General features: G+C 50.1%; 1 protein-coding gene and 1 non-coding gene across 5 annotated transcripts in view; one reads left to right on the forward strand and one right to left on the reverse strand.

Annotated features, from left to right (window-relative positions):
• NOS1 (nitric oxide synthase 1) overlaps positions 1 to 16,522 on the reverse strand; it is a 197,232-nt gene that overhangs the window by 129,407 nt on the left and 51,303 nt on the right. The window lies entirely within an intron of this gene.
• TRNAE-CUC lies at positions 13,251 to 13,323 on the forward strand. The gene has a single exon. It is a non-coding gene; the product is annotated as a tRNA-Glu (tRNA).

The following is a 16,522-nucleotide window of genomic DNA, read 5'->3' on the forward strand; positions in this document are numbered from 1 at the left end:
TGGCTGCCCCTCGGAGCAGCCCCGGGGCTAAGTAGCTGCTCGCCCAGAGGCCGGAAACGCGGCATAAATATGTAGGGGCAGAGCCGTGAGCTCAGCGAGGGTCGTGAGGGGGAATTTATTTCTTAATGTCCCTCTTTTATCCTATCATCGCTGAAACAAATTAGCGGTGACGTCCAACCCGGCTGGTTTATGGGTGTGGGGAGGGAGACGTCGCAACCCTCATTAAAAGAGCCGCTCTGGGCTCCAAAACATACATCTTTTATATAACCTAATTTCCATCTTTTTTCTATCAGGAAACACACACATACACATACACACACACACACACACACACCCCATGACAATTTCTGGGAGCCTGGAGGGGGCCCAGTGTAGTAGCCACAGGGCAGCTCTGAGAGGGCCCCGTGGAAAGCAGAGATGGTTATTTCTGCTTCTTCATCAGCCTTGGGATAATGTTCCTCAATGGGACAGTGGGGTGCACTGCCTTTCACTCTAGACAAGGCCAAAAGACACCCAAACCTGAATTCTGGATCTGGCTCTTGGGTGGGCAGACAGGAAGAGAGGGGGCCGGTGGTGGAAATGCTGCCTTGTTCTGGTCTTCTTGCCCTGAGCAGCGCTTAGTCCTGACAGCTGGCGGCGAGGGGGAAGGATGGGAGGGCGCAGGCTTGCTCACCTGTGGCCTGGAAAAGCTGCAGGTAAACCTGCGGGTTGGAGACGCCCAGGGTTGGGCTGGGAGGAGGGGAGGAGGCAGAGAAGCAAGCTTTCCTTCCTTTCTTAGGGGCCCTAACATATGGGTAACCATATAAACCCGGCTCAAAAGCTGTCTTTTCCCGGGCAGATTGCAAAGAATTTTGCATTTCACTGTTGCTGCTGCTGCTCACACACTTGGGAAAATGGGAGAAAACCAAGCAAAGAGAAGACACACACACTCACACAGAGCACCTGGCTCTAGATGGCTTGAAGAGGCAAAAAGGAATCCCCCACTTTGTCACAAATGCTTTTCTAATCGTTTTTCACATCAAGCACCAGGAGAAGGGGGTGTGACTTCGGGGGACAGGAAGAAGGGTGTGGGGGATGAGGAGGGGAGGAAAGAGTGAAGAAGCTGGCAGAGAGGTGGCTGCGTAGCCTTCTGTTGGTCTTCAACACACTGGAAGGAACACACGAGAAATTCCCTCTCAGCCCCAGGGCTCTGCCACCTCCTGACTGTGCCACATGGTGCAAAGTCCAGAGCCTGTTTTCCCAGTGGTGAAATGGCCCCGGGGTCATTGTAAAGATGCCGACAGCGAGGTGATGCTGGCTGGGGAAGCTCTTGGCATAGAGCCTGGCATATAGTAAATGCTCAGTAAACAGTAACCCCAAGTACTAATAACCATGATGAGAATCAGAACAGAAGCATACAAGGTGTCCCTGGGCCCAGCTTCCCTTGCCTGAACCATTTCAAAGTTGAGCGCTGGGCTTCAGTGCTATCAGAGTCAGACTCAGAATACTGCTTCCCTCAATTACCATGGCAACTGGGGAAAATCAGGAAGCCAGAGGAAGAGAAGCTGCTCTTCCACTGGGTTGGCCCTTCACCTGCTCAAAACAGCTACCATGTCATGCCTGTCCATGTGGGGGTGGGGCCGGGGGAGACCCCAGGTTGGGGGGGCACCTTCTCTTTTGGATCACCAGCTGCTCTGACTCGGGGAAAAGGGTGGTTGGTAGGAGACAGGCAGCCACAAGATGGTGGGGTCCAGGCCAAGGCTGGCGGTGCTTACAGAGGCAGAGTTAGCTTGGGTTCAGGGAGAGGGGGACAGACCACCTCCCCAATCCTGTCCTTATCAGCAGGTGTCTGAGAGCAAAGCACAGGCATGCAGGTCCTGAGATGGAGATTTGGGAAGATGGGCTTCCAAGTCCAGGGAGGGAGCCAGTTACCACCAGGGCTTTTGAGAGTGTGTGTGTGTGTGTGTGTGTGTGAGAGAGAGAGAGAGAGAGAGAGAGAAAGAGAGAGAGAGAGGAAAGGAAGAGAGAAAGAAAGAGATCCTTCCCTTCCTTCCTTACTCTGGTTATTTCTGTAGGGATAAGGGGACTAGTAACAGCACTAATTGTGGCAGAAAGGATAATGACTGTCTTGTATTGAGTATGTCTCATTTTGCCAGTCTTGAGCCACGCCTTCTCTAGGTGTATCTCACTGAATGATCACAAAAGTTGTAAGGGGTGATTACTTTCTCTTATTCCCATTGTTCAGAGGGGAAAGCAGAGGCTCTGAGAGGCAAAGTGACTCAGTCCAGTTACCTGGTGGTAAAAGCAGTTATGAGCGCTGGGTCTTACTGACCTCAGAGTGAGGCTCTTCCTGCCTCCCCACCGCCGCCTTGTGGAGAAAGAGGGAGTGAAGATGTTGCTGTCTTTTGGGGTGGAGGGCGTTTGGAGGCCCTTCTTGCTTGTGCCAGAGGTCTTCAGAAACTGGCGCTTTTAAGCCACGTGGTGGCCCTCGAACTGTGCAGAGGGACTGCCGCCCAGACGCTCCTCAGGTGTGGTACCCTGGGAAGTCTTTCCTCTTTCTAGGCTGCTTGGGGCTTTCCCTCTAAACTGATTCCTCGGGACCCCCTTGGTGTCAGGGGAGATGTTGATAATACTTCTCTCCCCACTCCCACAACCCCACCCAGAGCACTGTGGTGCTCAACAGCCGAGACCTACCCAGGGGTCAGCCCGGAGCTAAATGGTCACCATGATAACGATTATTCTTGGATCTTCTCTCGGGCCCACACCCTCCACCCCTGTGCGCAGGCAGGTGGGTAAAAGGCTTCTCCCGGCTGAAGGAGGGCCGTCCCCTCTACCTGCTCTCTGCCCCTCTGGACCCTAACCAGTCGCCACCCCAGCAGCTTAGAGGTGAGCCTGGGGGAGCAGAGGGCTCTGGGGCGGCCAGGGGAGGAGAGGGAAGGAGGAGTTGGCCAGTGTGCTGCCACCGAGGGGGTAATACATTATCCAGGGCTAATGAAAACATAATTATCTTCTTTTGGCTGCAGAGAGGGGCTAATTTAATAGGCTGCGATCGAAAGGCATCTGCTGAATTCACCCAGCAGTGAAAACACTTGAAGGGCTGGGGCGGAGGGGGGACGGGCAAGCGGGCAGAGCGCGGCTGGCTGGCAGAGCTCTGCAGCTGTGTCAAAGTGGTGGCTCTCCCAGGGGAGGGGAACCTGGGGGCTGCGGGGCAGAAGCAGCAGAGAGGATGTGGCAGCTGACAGGTGTCCTCATTACAAGCTGGGGCTCCTTTCTTGCCCTTGAACTTGGACCTGTCCTTTGCCTCTCTGAGCCTCAGCTTGCCCATCTGTAAAGTGGGGCTAATCCCGACTCCCTCCCATTAACTGGGAGGAATCGATGAGAAATGAGAGAGGAGTCCTGGCACCTACTCAGTAAATATTTAACGAAACCTCCCCACTCCCCTGCTGCTTTGCTGGGTCGGTTCTATTTAGCCTTCTGGTCTTAGCATAAACAGCCCCTCTTTGGAGAAGCCCCTGCCCCTCCCCTTTCACTTCACAACATACTTTAGAATGTTTGCTGGTTTACAGCTGGACTGTTATAGCTCCACAAAGGCACAGCAGGTCTGTCTCATTTGTCACCAGAAGCCAGTGCTTCTCAAAGCATGTTCCCTGGACCAGAGGACTCAGCATCTCCTGGGAATATAATTGAAAGGCCAGTCCTTGGGTCCCGCCCCAGACCTGCTGAACTACTACTCAGGTGCGGGCTGGGCACTCTCTAGGTGGTCCTGATCCATACTCAAGTAGGAGAACCTCTTCCTCAGCCCCAACCCCAAAAAATGTTTGGTTGAATAAATGAATGAAGAGCTTGCTGGGGTCCAGCTATGTAACAGCCTTAACTCCCTTATTAGCCATCAGCTGCATACCAATCGACCCAGGGCCCCTGATTCTGGAAAAGAATTCAGCTTTCAGACCTGCTGCTGGAGTTTTGGCTGGGGAAATCCCTCAGATGTGCTTATAAAGGACTGCGCCCGGCAGCCAGTCTTGAAAAGTTAGAGTGAGAGGCCCCGGCACTGCAGCAACCTTGGAGATGACTGTCCTCAACCTTGGTTTTTCACACAGGGAAGTCAAGGTCCAGGGAGGTCTGGCAGCTCATCCAAGGGCACCAGCTAGTTAATGGCCCATCAGATCCTTGCCATGGCTCCCAACTCAGGATCCCTGAGAGGGCTGGGTCACCAGTGTGGCCCTGGAGGGTCCGGGGATGGCAGGCCAGCAGAGCCAGGGTACAGGAAACAGAGTTGTCTAGGAGCCTGGAACCCCCAGAAGGCTTGAGGGTGTCACAGTCCCTGGGATGGCGGCTGTGGTCAAATACCCTGCAGACATTCACAGGATTCTGACAGGGAAGAAAGGAGGAGGAGCCCTTTAAGGCTTAAAGAGGCAGCCTGAGCATAAGACACACTAGAACATCTGACTCTCAGACCTGGCTTTGCCACTAGCGGGTTGTGTGAGTTTGGGCAAACCGCTTGGCATATCTGGGTCTCAGAGGTGATCTTAACCCAAGGATAGTCAGCTCCCTGGAATCATATGCAAAATCAAGCAGAAGTGTATTTTTCTGGGGTAGAGGATTCGTAGTATTAAGTGGTTTTTTAAAAGAAGGCTGAGAACTGGAAAAGGTTAATTGCAACTGAACCAAATGATATCTCGGGGCTCTTTAATGGGCAGAAAAAGGAGATATCATTGCTGAGAAACCTGGCGGGGAAGTTTGCCTGGCACCCTTTGCCCTACGCAGCCTATTTGGCAGAGAGGCAGTTCCCCCCAAATGACCGACAGATGGCGCTAAACCTTCACTGTAGCTTTCCTGTTCTCCCCAAGACCTGCCAGGTAGGTCCTGGCTTCTGTTTGCTCAGCTTTGGGGACCAAGGGCCCGGGTCCCTGCTCTGCGGGGCTGACTTGAGCGGGATGAGAGTGCTGGGTCACCTCTGGGTTGTTTGTATCTCCTGGCTGCCACCCTGTCTTGCAGCGTCTGTCCACAGAGGAGGCACCGAAAAGGATATGAGGGTAGGGGCATTAGTGTGTAGGGGAGGGGTGGGGGGGAGGTCTCTACCCTAGGAGACCACCTGAAAAACAGGAAGGGACCCTAAGTTTGGTGTTCATATCCCCTGCAACCCAAATATAGCCAGTGTGTTCCAATTCAACACATCCCAACTCTCAGAACCCTGTAAAGCTGGAGCATCTCATGGTCTGTCACTGGGATGGGAGGGGCCAAAGTATGTGGACCTTGAAGCCAGTGCCACTGGGAGACAGAGGAAGCCAGCTGGGTCAGAGACAGCAGGGAGTGGTGGGGCCTGGGGCTAAATGAAGGGAGTGCCCCCAACTAAAGGGCTTCATGTGCAAATGTTTTCAAAGCAACACTTTCTATCAGACTAAACAGCTTTGGCCCACCTGTGTGAGAACTATGAGCAAGAAAATGGACTTTAGCACCTGAGTGGAGGTGTTTGAGTGCAAGGGAAGTCTTACTCAGAACAAAAAAACAGCAGAGATCCTTAACCTATCAGGTACACAAAAATTGCATGAGACGAGGGCTACCGCTGCCTGGACTCTGCCTCCGCAGCTTATGAATCTGTAGGTCTCAAGAGGTGGTATTTTTTTTTTTCAAGCAAACTCCTGGGGGAAACTGAGGCAGGTGGCCTTCTGGCCCCAAGTTGTCTACTCTGTGCCCGTCCGTCCACCCCAGTGAGCTGGGTGGGGCCTCATCCTCAGCCTGCAGGCACTGAGTTCAGTGACACAGCATCTCAGCAGCAGTGACACCCCTGCCCCCATCAAAGTGGCCCTGTCTTGTAATTCTCCTCCTCCGCACCATACTGCAGACATGCACGGAAAAGATGACACACCTGGGCTTATTTCTAAGAATTGAGGAAAATTCTGAGACCAGCCCCTGGGAGAGGGTAACAGGGAGGTGGCAGAGAGGGGGCAGGTGCAGTTCCAGCTCGGTATTCCAGAAAGCCACCCAAAGTGGGGACACAGCGACTTCTTGTCTGCTGTCTGTGTGACCTTGGCCAAGGTGCCTCCCCTTTCTGGGTCTCAGTTTCCCCTTCTATAATTAAGGGGGTTGGACTGGAGCAGAGCTCCCTCCTGTGTCCCAGGATCTCCCTGGGGCTCTGCAGCAGTGTTTTGGACACTGCCAGCCATGCAAGTGGAGGGGGAAGGGTGCTGGGGCTCTTCTGCCATTCCTGAGCTGACCTGCTTCTAATCTGACTATGGATCTAGCTTCCTCCTTTAGCTTTCATTTGAAAAACAAATGAGAGCAACAGGTCCGGAAGCTTTCTGTGGCATCTTCCATTGTCCATTTAATAGGCATTCATTATTTCCCCCTCTTTTTTGGTGGGCCAGGGGCTGGGGAAGTTGAGACCCCCCCCGCCCCCCAATCCAGGCAGGATTTCTGGCTCCTGGAACACTCAGTCAAGTGGGGGAAATCAGACAAACGCCCAGCCCATCAGAGGTGACAAGCCAGCCTGCTCGTGAGCTGGCACCATGCCGACTATACCTCCCCAAACCCCAGAAAGGGATCCTGCTGGCATTACTCTGACTTTTAAAGCCATAATGAGAGAACCCACTTCCTTCTCCCCAGCCTGACAACCCAGAGTTTCATTAGCGTCATGTGTTTTGGCATTTGATTTATTCAAACTGACACTCAAGCAAACTGTCTTATACTCCTCTCTAATTGTGGGGAAGGGAAGAGTGTGCAAGTTTATGGTGTGATTTCAAAGCTTCAGAGTCAGTCTTGGGTTTTGCTGCTTGCTGGCTATGTGCCCTTAGGCAGGTTAATTACCCTTTCTGAGCCTTGGCTTTCTCAACTGTTAAAACTGGGGATGATGATAGGTCCTATCTGATAGGATTGTGCTGATTAAATGAGATTGTACTTGTGAAGTCCTTAGCACAGTCTTTGCCACTCAGTACAAGTTCAATTAATGGTAGTTCCCCCTCCTTTTGAAACTATTATTATTAATTCTGTGGGGTTCCTGTCTCTGTTTTGAGATCAGAAGCACTTTGAGGGATTTGGGCTGTATCTGAATCCATTTTTGATGTTCTCCAATATGCCTAGCAGTTTGCTGGCACATTCTAGGCACTCAATAGCTAGATTTATCTAATTGCATGGAGGAATCAGGAGAAATTCTCTGTTACAGTGGTTCTCAAAGTCTTGTCCTCAGACCAGCAGTGTGAGCATCACCTGGGAGCTGGAAATGCAGATTTTCTGGACCCATCTCAGACTCACTGACTCAGCAGCTCTGGGAGGTTGTGGGGTAGGGGTGGCGGTCTGGCACTTTGGGTTTTTACAAGCCTCCAGTAATTCTGATGCATTTTTAAGTTTGATAATCACCTTTCTACACCAATGACTTTCAAACTTGTTTTGAAACTTAGCAATACTTTTTAAAAAGTTCCAAATGAAATCATATGCAGAAGTCAAGATATAATAGGTGAAAGAGAAGCTACTTAGGAATCATGGGGTAAGAGCAAGACCCCTGCCTGCCTATCCTTCTCTTAGGAGTCCTCAAACACTTAAGACCTCTGGAAATAGAGTTGAAAAAGCACGGCCTTATGATTTTTCATCCTCCTACTCATCACCTAGCCGCTCATCTATCCACCCACTCATGCATCCACTCGTACACTCAGTATCTCTTAGCACTTACTACATTCCAGCATTTCAATATGTTACCTCTCACCTACTTGGTAAGTGGGAGAGCCAGGATTTGAACCCAGCATGACTGGCTCCAGGGTCTATGCAATTAACCATTACATGATGGTTGCTGATATTGAGAAAGAAATGTGAAGAAGGAGCAGTTCAGGGCTTAGATAGGATAGCAACTGACAAGTAAGCTAAACATCACTTCTTCAAGATCACCATGGTTACCATTTCCAGAGCACTTCCTATGGGCCAGGCTAACCCTCCTTCATCTTCACAGCCACCTGGCAAATTGGATGTTACTGGCCTACTTTCTGGGGAAACTGAGGCACCAAGAGGTAGAATTACTTGCTCAAGGGCACACAGCTAAGCAGTGGCAACCCCAGAATTTGAAACTAAGTTTGTTGGACTCCAACCCCCATAATCTTAAGGGGATTAAAAAGGTGAAGGGGAAGCCTTAGAAAGTTGGAGTGACCTCAGGGCAAGGGGGTCTGTTGACTGGGTTTGGGGACAAGGTTGGGCTGATCCAGCCTTGGAGCCAAAGAGAAGACAGAGAGACAAAGAGGATGAGTGAGAAAATCAGGGCCCTTCCTGGACTTTCCAGCCCAGAGTGTCCACATCATGGTTGTATCCCACCAGCAGACTTTATGAAAAAGTGTGTGGGCACTGGAGCCAAGTGGTGGTGGTGGTTTAGTCGCTAAGTCGTGTCCAACTCTTGTGACCGCATCGACTGTAGCCTGCCAGGCTCCTCTGTCCGTGGGGTTCTCCAGGCAAGAATACTGGACTGGGTTGCCATTTCCTTCTCCAGGGGATCTTCCCAACCCAGGAATCGAACCTGGGTCTCCTGTACTGCAGGCAGATTCTTTATCGACTGAGCTACAAAGGAAGCCAAGTGAGACTGGGCCAAATCCTGGCTCTGTCTCTTGCTGGCTGTATGACCTTGGGCAAGCTACCTAACATCTCTGAGCCCCCGTAACTACTTGCCTTTCAAAACTTAGAAAATCATGTTAACAAACAAGGCACTTGGGTAGGTAGTAGGCATTCAAATAATGCCCTATTGCCAAATGCCATTCATTGATTCATTCACTGGGTAAATATTGACTGTAGCACATGCTGTCAGTGCCCCAGTCACCTTGGTGTCCACCATCCATTCCCCTATGTGCTCACATCCAGCTGCCAGTACCTGCAATGGTTTCCTAGAGGAAATAATGGGAAATTAACATCCCCCACCCCCTGAAGTGCCTTTAACCAATACCTGATAGGAGTTGGAGGACTTCAGCTCCCTTGACCCCGAGGAGGGTAACTTTGAGATGTATGGTCTACACTGGCTCCCAGGTGCCCCCACAAGGTTCAGCTGCAGTTGCCTATAGTGGTAACTTACTAGATAGCGCCCCCTTTCCTGGCTCCTTCCCTTCCCCATCCCTCCTGCACACTCTCCTCTGGGAGTTTCCTGGGATTACCTCCTGAAGAAATTTCCTTGTACTCCAGCACCTCAGGTTCTGCTTCTGGGACATAAAAACTCAAACTAAACTAAGACATTGATTAAACTCCTACTATGTGCCTACCAGGTGCCATCCTATGCCTAGATTAACCAGACAGGGTCCCTGCTGTCAGCTCACTGCCTACAGTCAGGCCATCAGAGAAACAGAGAATAAAAAAGCCTGTAAAGATTGAACTGCTTTCAGTATATGAAGCCCCAGAATGTTAAGGCCTCTTTCTTAGAACACGTCCAAGAATCACAATTATTTTTCTCCAGTCTTTCTTTGATGACCTAATGAATAAGCATTTTGAGGCCAGAATCCACATCTTCTAGTTCATTTCCCACTCCCCTGCAAATTGCCTAGCCCAGGGCTTGGCATTCACTTATCTGATAAAAATTCAATGAGCACCCAGAGTATGTTCTAAGTTGTGGGGACACAGCTAGCCGTGAGCAAAAGAGACCCGTTCCTAGCCCTCATGGACTTGACCGAATGCAAACAAGTAAAGTGGAGAAGGAAATGGCAACCCGGCCCAGTATTGTTGCCTGGAGAATCCCATGGACAGAAGAGCCAGGGGGCTACAATCCACAGGATCACCAAGAGTCGGACATGATTGAAGTGCCTTAGCACAAACAAGTGAAGGCAAACATAATATAAAAGTCCACAAGTAAACAGAAAGTATAACGTCATTCTGTGATAAATACAAAGACAGCAGGGCGAGGAGGAGACAGAGAGGGAGCTGGGGCAGGGAGAGCATCTTGGAGGATGTGCAGACCGTTGGTGCTCAGTAAAGGCTGTTGAATACAGGAAGTACAAGCTTTAGCTTTTGCGGTCAATGAGTAATGCCACAGTGAGAAGAGCATCTTCAACACAGAAAACTGTTCCAAGCACTTCAAACCCCGCTGACCCCTCTCTGAGTTGATGCCACAGGAAAGATTTCAATGACTTCATTCAGAAATCTGTTAGGTCCCCAACACAGACAAGTACTTGGGCCAATTAACACCCCTGAGAGGAAGGCAGCCTTGATGTTTGATCAATACGAGTAGGAGTGCGGCCAGAATCAATGAGGGGCTGTCTGAGGTCTTGGGAAACCACACGGCACTGGAAAAGCAGGTTCTGGAGCAGTTTCTGCAGGAAGTCTCATGACCACGAAGTGGCTAAAACCAGCAGCAGTGAATCCTCACCGCCTGCTTCCTTGGCGCTGGGCACATCGCTAAGAGTATCATGAGGGCCACACCCGCTGGAGGCTCACAAAGACCCTGTTTGCTGCTGATGTTGTTTATTCACTAAATCGTGTCCGACTCTTTGTGACCCCATGGACTATAGCCCACCAGGTTCCTCTGTCCAAGGCATTTCCCAGGCAGGAATACTGGAGTGGGTTGCCATTTCCTTCTCCAGGGGATCTTTCTGACTCGGGGATTGAACACAAGTCTCCTGCATTGCCAGGTGGATTCTTTACTGTCTAAGCCAGCAGGGAAGCTCAAAGACCCTGTTAGGTGGCTACTGTCATAACCCCATTTTCCAGGGGAGGACATAGAGGATCAGAGGAGCTTAAGTAACCCACTCAAGGTCACGCAATGACAATGCGGTTTGTTAAGGCCCACGAGGGGGGCTGCTAGTGGGAGCATAGAGGAGGTGTGCCTACCCAGTCTGGGGTAAAGGAACTCCTATGCCTGTGGGTGTAATATTCTGAGTTGAGGTCTGGAGAAGGTTGAAGCTGATGCAGAAATGGTGGGAGGTAAGGAGGGAGAGGAACTCATTCCAATAACATGCAATGCTTGAAAGTGAGGGCACATTCAGGAACCTCTGGGAGGTAGAACTTTGCAAAAAGGTAGAATTAACCCCTTGCCTTATTTTATGTGGTTCAGGGTTTAGCTGGGTGGATGTCACATTTCCGGAGCTGTGGTTTAATGCTAGGCTGGCTGGCACTCCCCAGAAGGGCTGTGTGGGTGGTGTGGGCATCTTAGGGGTGATTCTGAGGGATTCCCTACTCCTCCTTCAGGTGGCGAGGTTATCCTTGTGCCTGTCTCCCTGGGCCCCATGGAGATTCCTGGGGTCAGTGATTGGACTCCACCATCCCAGCAGGATGAAGGCTATTCATGTTGATTCTTAGATTAGCTTGTGGAGTCCACAGAGGTGATGAGCAATTAGGGGTGAACACAGCATCTGATGAGGTTGTCAGCATGTGCTTCTGCCCATACCCAGGGTGGCAGCCTCCCACCCAGGCCCTCTGAGGGTGCTGGGAACTACATTGAGCAGCTTGATCAGTGGTCATCTGTGTATAGTCTCCAAGGCTCTGACTGTGCCCCCAAGCCCCAAATTGCTTGATGTGACCCTCTCTTTCCCTCTCTCTGACCACGCTCTAGTCTGAGCTGCCATCTTCCTCACCTGGGACACTCCATCAGCCTCAAGAGGCTCCCTGCCTGCTGTGATCCAGTCTCCCCGCACAAATCAGAGTCACCTTTCCAAAATGCAAATGTGACCACGTTAAAGTCTCCAGTGCCCTCGAGTGCTTAAAGCCCAGATTCAGTTCATTAATTTTTCCAGCCTACAAATGGTGATTGAGCACCACTGATTCTTCTGAGGTCTGATGAGGCATTAGCCTCTCCACTGACTTGACTGTATTGCCGTTTTGGTAGGAGTGAGTCTTGTGAGGACATCTCTTATTTTTGGGGGCCCAGCATTTACATCCCTTCTTCTGGCAACTGCACCCCAGTTTTCACTGGCGAGTGCCCCCCTTTCACATGCAGTCCTGGAGCCCATGAGGCTCAGCTGTTCAGTTATTCCTCAGAATCTTAGGGCTACCTTGAATTCCTCCAGTACAGTCCTTGTTTTGTGAGACTCAGTTGTTGGTGCTTGAAACCAAAGAAACCCTGATGGATGAGTTCACCTCTCCTCTTTCAGCCTGAAGGAGCTGTGAGTTGGCTATACTTTGCCCAGGTCCACTTGGACCCTTCTGCACCCTGCGTGGTGCCCTTGGAGGCTGAACCAATCAGCCTAGGCCCTTGCACCCAGCTTGCAGGGGGATTCAGCCAATGGAAAGCATCACACAGCAATGTGGGCGGGAGGAGAGAGAGGCTGGATTTAATCCTCCTGGGTCCCTCCCTGAGGGCTGGAGGTGCAGTGGCTGTGCCCCTCCGTTAAAGGCAGTCTTTCACACGCAGTTCACTCCCCAGGTCCTGTTAGCACTCCCTTCCTCTTGCTCTTTGAGGCTCCCCCTAGTTCTGGTTTTGATCTCCTTGCTGTCTAAACGACTCTCAAGAGTCTTCTCCAGCTGTTGAAGAAGACTCTTGAGAGTCCCTTGGGCTGCAAGGAGATCAAACCACTCAATCCTAAAGGAAATCAACTCTGAATATTCATTGGAAGGACTGATGCTGAAGCTCCAATACTTTGGCCACCTGATGTGGAGAGCTGACTAATTAGAAAAGACTCTGATGTTGGAAAAGATTGAGGGCAGAAGGAGAAGGGGGCAACAGAGGATGAAATAGTGGGATGGCATCAGACTCCATGGACATGAGTTTGACCAAACTCCAGGAGATGGTGAAGGACAGGGAAACCGGGCATGCTGCAGTCCATGGGGTTTCAAAGAGTCATACAATGACTTAGCAACTGAGCAACAACAACTAGTTCTGGGTCTTGCACTGCCTCTTGCTGGTTCCCCTTGAACCAGACCACACCTTTGTAAACAAACCCTCCACAAATCTCCCCTCCAATTACATAGTTTGTATGTGTATCCTTTTCTTGCCAGGGCCCTGACTATTTCAGGGGAGGCATCTGCCACCACCTGTGCCTGTTTGTTAGACACTGTGGAGGGTCTCCCAGGGTCCCGGGTGCATGGGGGGTAGGGTGGGGGCTGGAAGACCCGGGAGAAGACAAAGAGAAATCTCCTAAAGTACCCCTAAAATGGGAATGCTAAGAAGAGCTCCATCTAGAACAAGCTCTGGGCTGTAAGTTCACCATTTCCTTGCTGTGTGACCTTGAGAAAAACCACTTCCTATCTCTGAGCCACATCTTCTCATCTGTCAAATGGGAATGATAATAGAACTTCCTGCATCGGGCTCTGCTGGAGAGTCAATGACATCATGGTATTCATCCATTCATTCATTGACTCACTCAACAAATATGTATTGAGGGACTTCCCTGGTGGTCCAGTGGCTAAGACTTTGCTCTCTCAATGCAGAGGGCCCAGGTTTGATCCCTGGTCAGGGAGCTAGATTGCACATGCCAAAATCAAAAGAACCTGTATGGCACAATGAAGATCAAAGATCCCATGTGATGCAACTAAGACCTGGTGCAATCAAATAAGTAAATAAAATTAAATATTAAAAAATGTATCGAGCCCCTGCTGTGTGCCTGGCAACGTGCTGGGTGCTGGGACCCCAGCAGAGAGCACAGATACTGCTCTCAGCCTCCAGCAGCTCCCAGCCTATGTGGGGAAAAGCACACGGACAAAGAGCCATACAACCAAATATCCAGTCGTTCACTGTGGAAGTCCTTCTATGGCGGGCCCAAATGGGACTGAAAAGTCTTCTCTGAGGAAATAGCTAGTGTGTGAGCTGAGTCTCGGAGGATGAGGAAGCCCAGCTGGAGGGTGTACCAAGATAACAGATATGTCAGGGGCAGAGGTGGCTGTTGGAGGGGCTGTGAGTGGCGGGGGAACAGACGATGAGGAAGAAGAGGTGGCAGAGATCAGGCTAATCAGAGCTTTGCCTCCCTCAGTGACGGCTCTGCATGTTATTCTGGGAATGAGAAGAGACATGGGTGGTCTGATTTATGGCTTGAAGGACCACTCTGGCTGTTATATGAAGAACAGACTAGAGAAGGGCCAGGATGGAGTCAGGGAGACCAGAAGGGGACTGTTGCAGTTGCCCAAGTGAGGCAGGATGGTGGTTTAGGCTGCGGAAGTGGCAGTGAAGTTGGAGGAAATGAGCTGAGGCAGAGATGGCCTGCTGGCCACCACAGATCCACTTCCATAGTGTATTGCTGTGGCTGGGAAGCAGCTCTCCTGCCGTGGACCACACTTTCCAGTGCCCTTTGTGGCTGGATGAGGTCATGTGACTTGTTCTCACCAATGAAATGAGAGCAGAAGTGATGGCCTCACTTCTGAACTGAAGCAGGTGTGTCTTTCCCTCCTTCTCTTTTCCTGTCCATTGGTTGGAACCAAAAAGCCCTACAGGATGGTGGAGGCACAAGATGGGAGCCCCTTGGGTCCCTGAATCACCATCTGGACCCCTAAGTGGACTTTATTTGACCTATGTACACATTTCTCTGCTACGGAGCCACTGAGATTGTAGGGTCTAACTGTTACAGTTAGACTAAGCAATGGGCAGACCAGTTAGAAGAAAGAACCAGAAGGACTTGGTGATTGGTTGGATGAGCAAGGAGGAGGTCAAGAATAACTTCTATGTTTTCGCTTGAGCAATTGTGCAGAGGAAGTTAATGTTTCCTGAGCTGGGGAAGATGGGAAAGGTGGAAGAGAGTTTTTTCCCCCCTTCTTTCTTCCTTTTATTTCTTTGTAGGAGTGAAGAGTTGAGTTTAGAACATAATGTTTACAATGTTTGGAAGACATTTGAATGGAGATGTTAAGTAGAAAGTTAGATGTAAGAATTCAGAAGAGGTCTGAGCCAGTGATGTAGTTTGGGATTTGTTGTTTTGTAGACAGTGTTTGAAGTACATAGTAGGTCCTTGATAAATGTTCTCTGAATCAGAACGTGAGTCATGTCTTCTTCACTTCTACTCAGCATTTGGAAGTCGATGAGCGCAAATCATCCCAAAGTAGTTAATGACCTCTATCCCCACCCCAACAGCAAGCTGAACAACCACCCACTCTCTGCTCTGCGCTCCTCTGCTCATTGAAGAAGAGTCCCTTTGAGCTCAGAAAAAGTTGAGAATCTAGCTATTCAAAGGCTGAATGAAGGTAATTCTGATGACGCTTGAAACTGCCTTCCTGCTGTGTTGGGTAAAACACTCCTCTTTGATGCAATAAAATCACTTGTATCTCTGCCTTTTATGTCCTCAAGCAACTTCACCTAATGGGCTGGGGTATGAAAACAGTGTGTGAAAGAGCAAGGCTGGGCTTCACCTGCCTCCAGATGAGGCCACTTGTCTCTTCCCAGGTCTTTTATTCCCCGGATTTTACAGTGGCTGCTGCATAGGGAAGGTCTTCTAGGCAGACTGGGGAAGCAGTTTGGAAGAAATTCTTGGCAGAGCTGGTATTTTCACCCAATGGCCTCTAACTCCAAGGAAGCAAAACAAATATAGGCACCCCTCAGCATTCATGGGGAATTGGTTCCAGGAACCCCCCCAACCCAGTGATCCCAGAATCCATGGATGTTCAAGTCCCTTATATAAAATGGGGAAGCACAGTTGGCCTCTAGTATCTGCGGGGTCTGTATCTGTGGGTTTTGGATTCTTGAATTCCAGCAAACGAGGACTGAAAAATGCAGAACTGGTAAATGCAAAGCAATGGGATTGGCAGTTGGTTGACTCTGCAGATGCAGAACTGGACGTGGAAGGCTGATTGGTCCTGCAGGAGCCCACCAGTTGGACTCAAAGAAACTGGTCACATGGGGACTTGAAGAATTGGGGAGTACAGGTTCTCTCTAAAGGGATGGATGCAATGGGGTTCCAGCAGATTGTTGCCATGTGGAATGCAAATCCAGTATCACTGGGTCTTCTGACTTCTCAAGAGATGCTTCAAATACAGATTTTATATGAAATCTAAATTTAAAATGCTGGCAACTAATTACATTTTAACAGTGTTTGTGGGCCAAACAAAGAACATGTGCTTGTGCATATGATGTCTTGAAACCAGCTTGCAGCCCTCAGGGACTTGTGGGGTGGACGTGTGCCTCTTTCCTAAGTAATTGCCTATGGGGGGGGAAATATGTAATCATTTTGGAATTGCTATTGAACCAGTGCAAGTTCATCAATTCAGCTCTATAAATTGTGAACCATAATTTGTGTGTGTGTGTGTTTAACCCCCTCTTCCCTGATAGCTCAGTTGGTAAAGAATCTGCCTGCAATGCAGGAGACCCCAGTTCCAGTTCCTGGGTTGGGAAGATCCGCTGGAGAAGGGATAGGCTACCCATTCCAGTATCTTGGGCTTCCCTTGTGGCTCAGCTGGTAAAGAACCCACCTGCAATGTGAGAGACCTGGATTTGACCCTGAGTTGGGAAGATCCCCTGGAGAAAAGAGAGGCTACCACTCCAGTATTCTGACCTGGAGAATTCCATGGACTGTATATAGTCCATGGGGTCACAAAGAGTCAGACACGACTGAGCGACTTTCACTTCATTTCACTTCACTTTGGTGAGGTAAGCCTTTTAGGTTTTTCAATAGGTGAGAAAGAAAGTCAAGATAATGGTAATGGGGAGCAAACCAGACCTCGAGTGGGAGGCTGTGTGTCT

Source organism: Cervus canadensis, chromosome 1, assembly GCF_019320065.1.
Source record: "Cervus canadensis isolate Bull #8, Minnesota chromosome 1, ASM1932006v1, whole genome shotgun sequence".
In the NCBI taxonomy this organism is placed as follows: domain Eukaryota; kingdom Metazoa; phylum Chordata; class Mammalia; order Artiodactyla; family Cervidae; genus Cervus; species Cervus canadensis.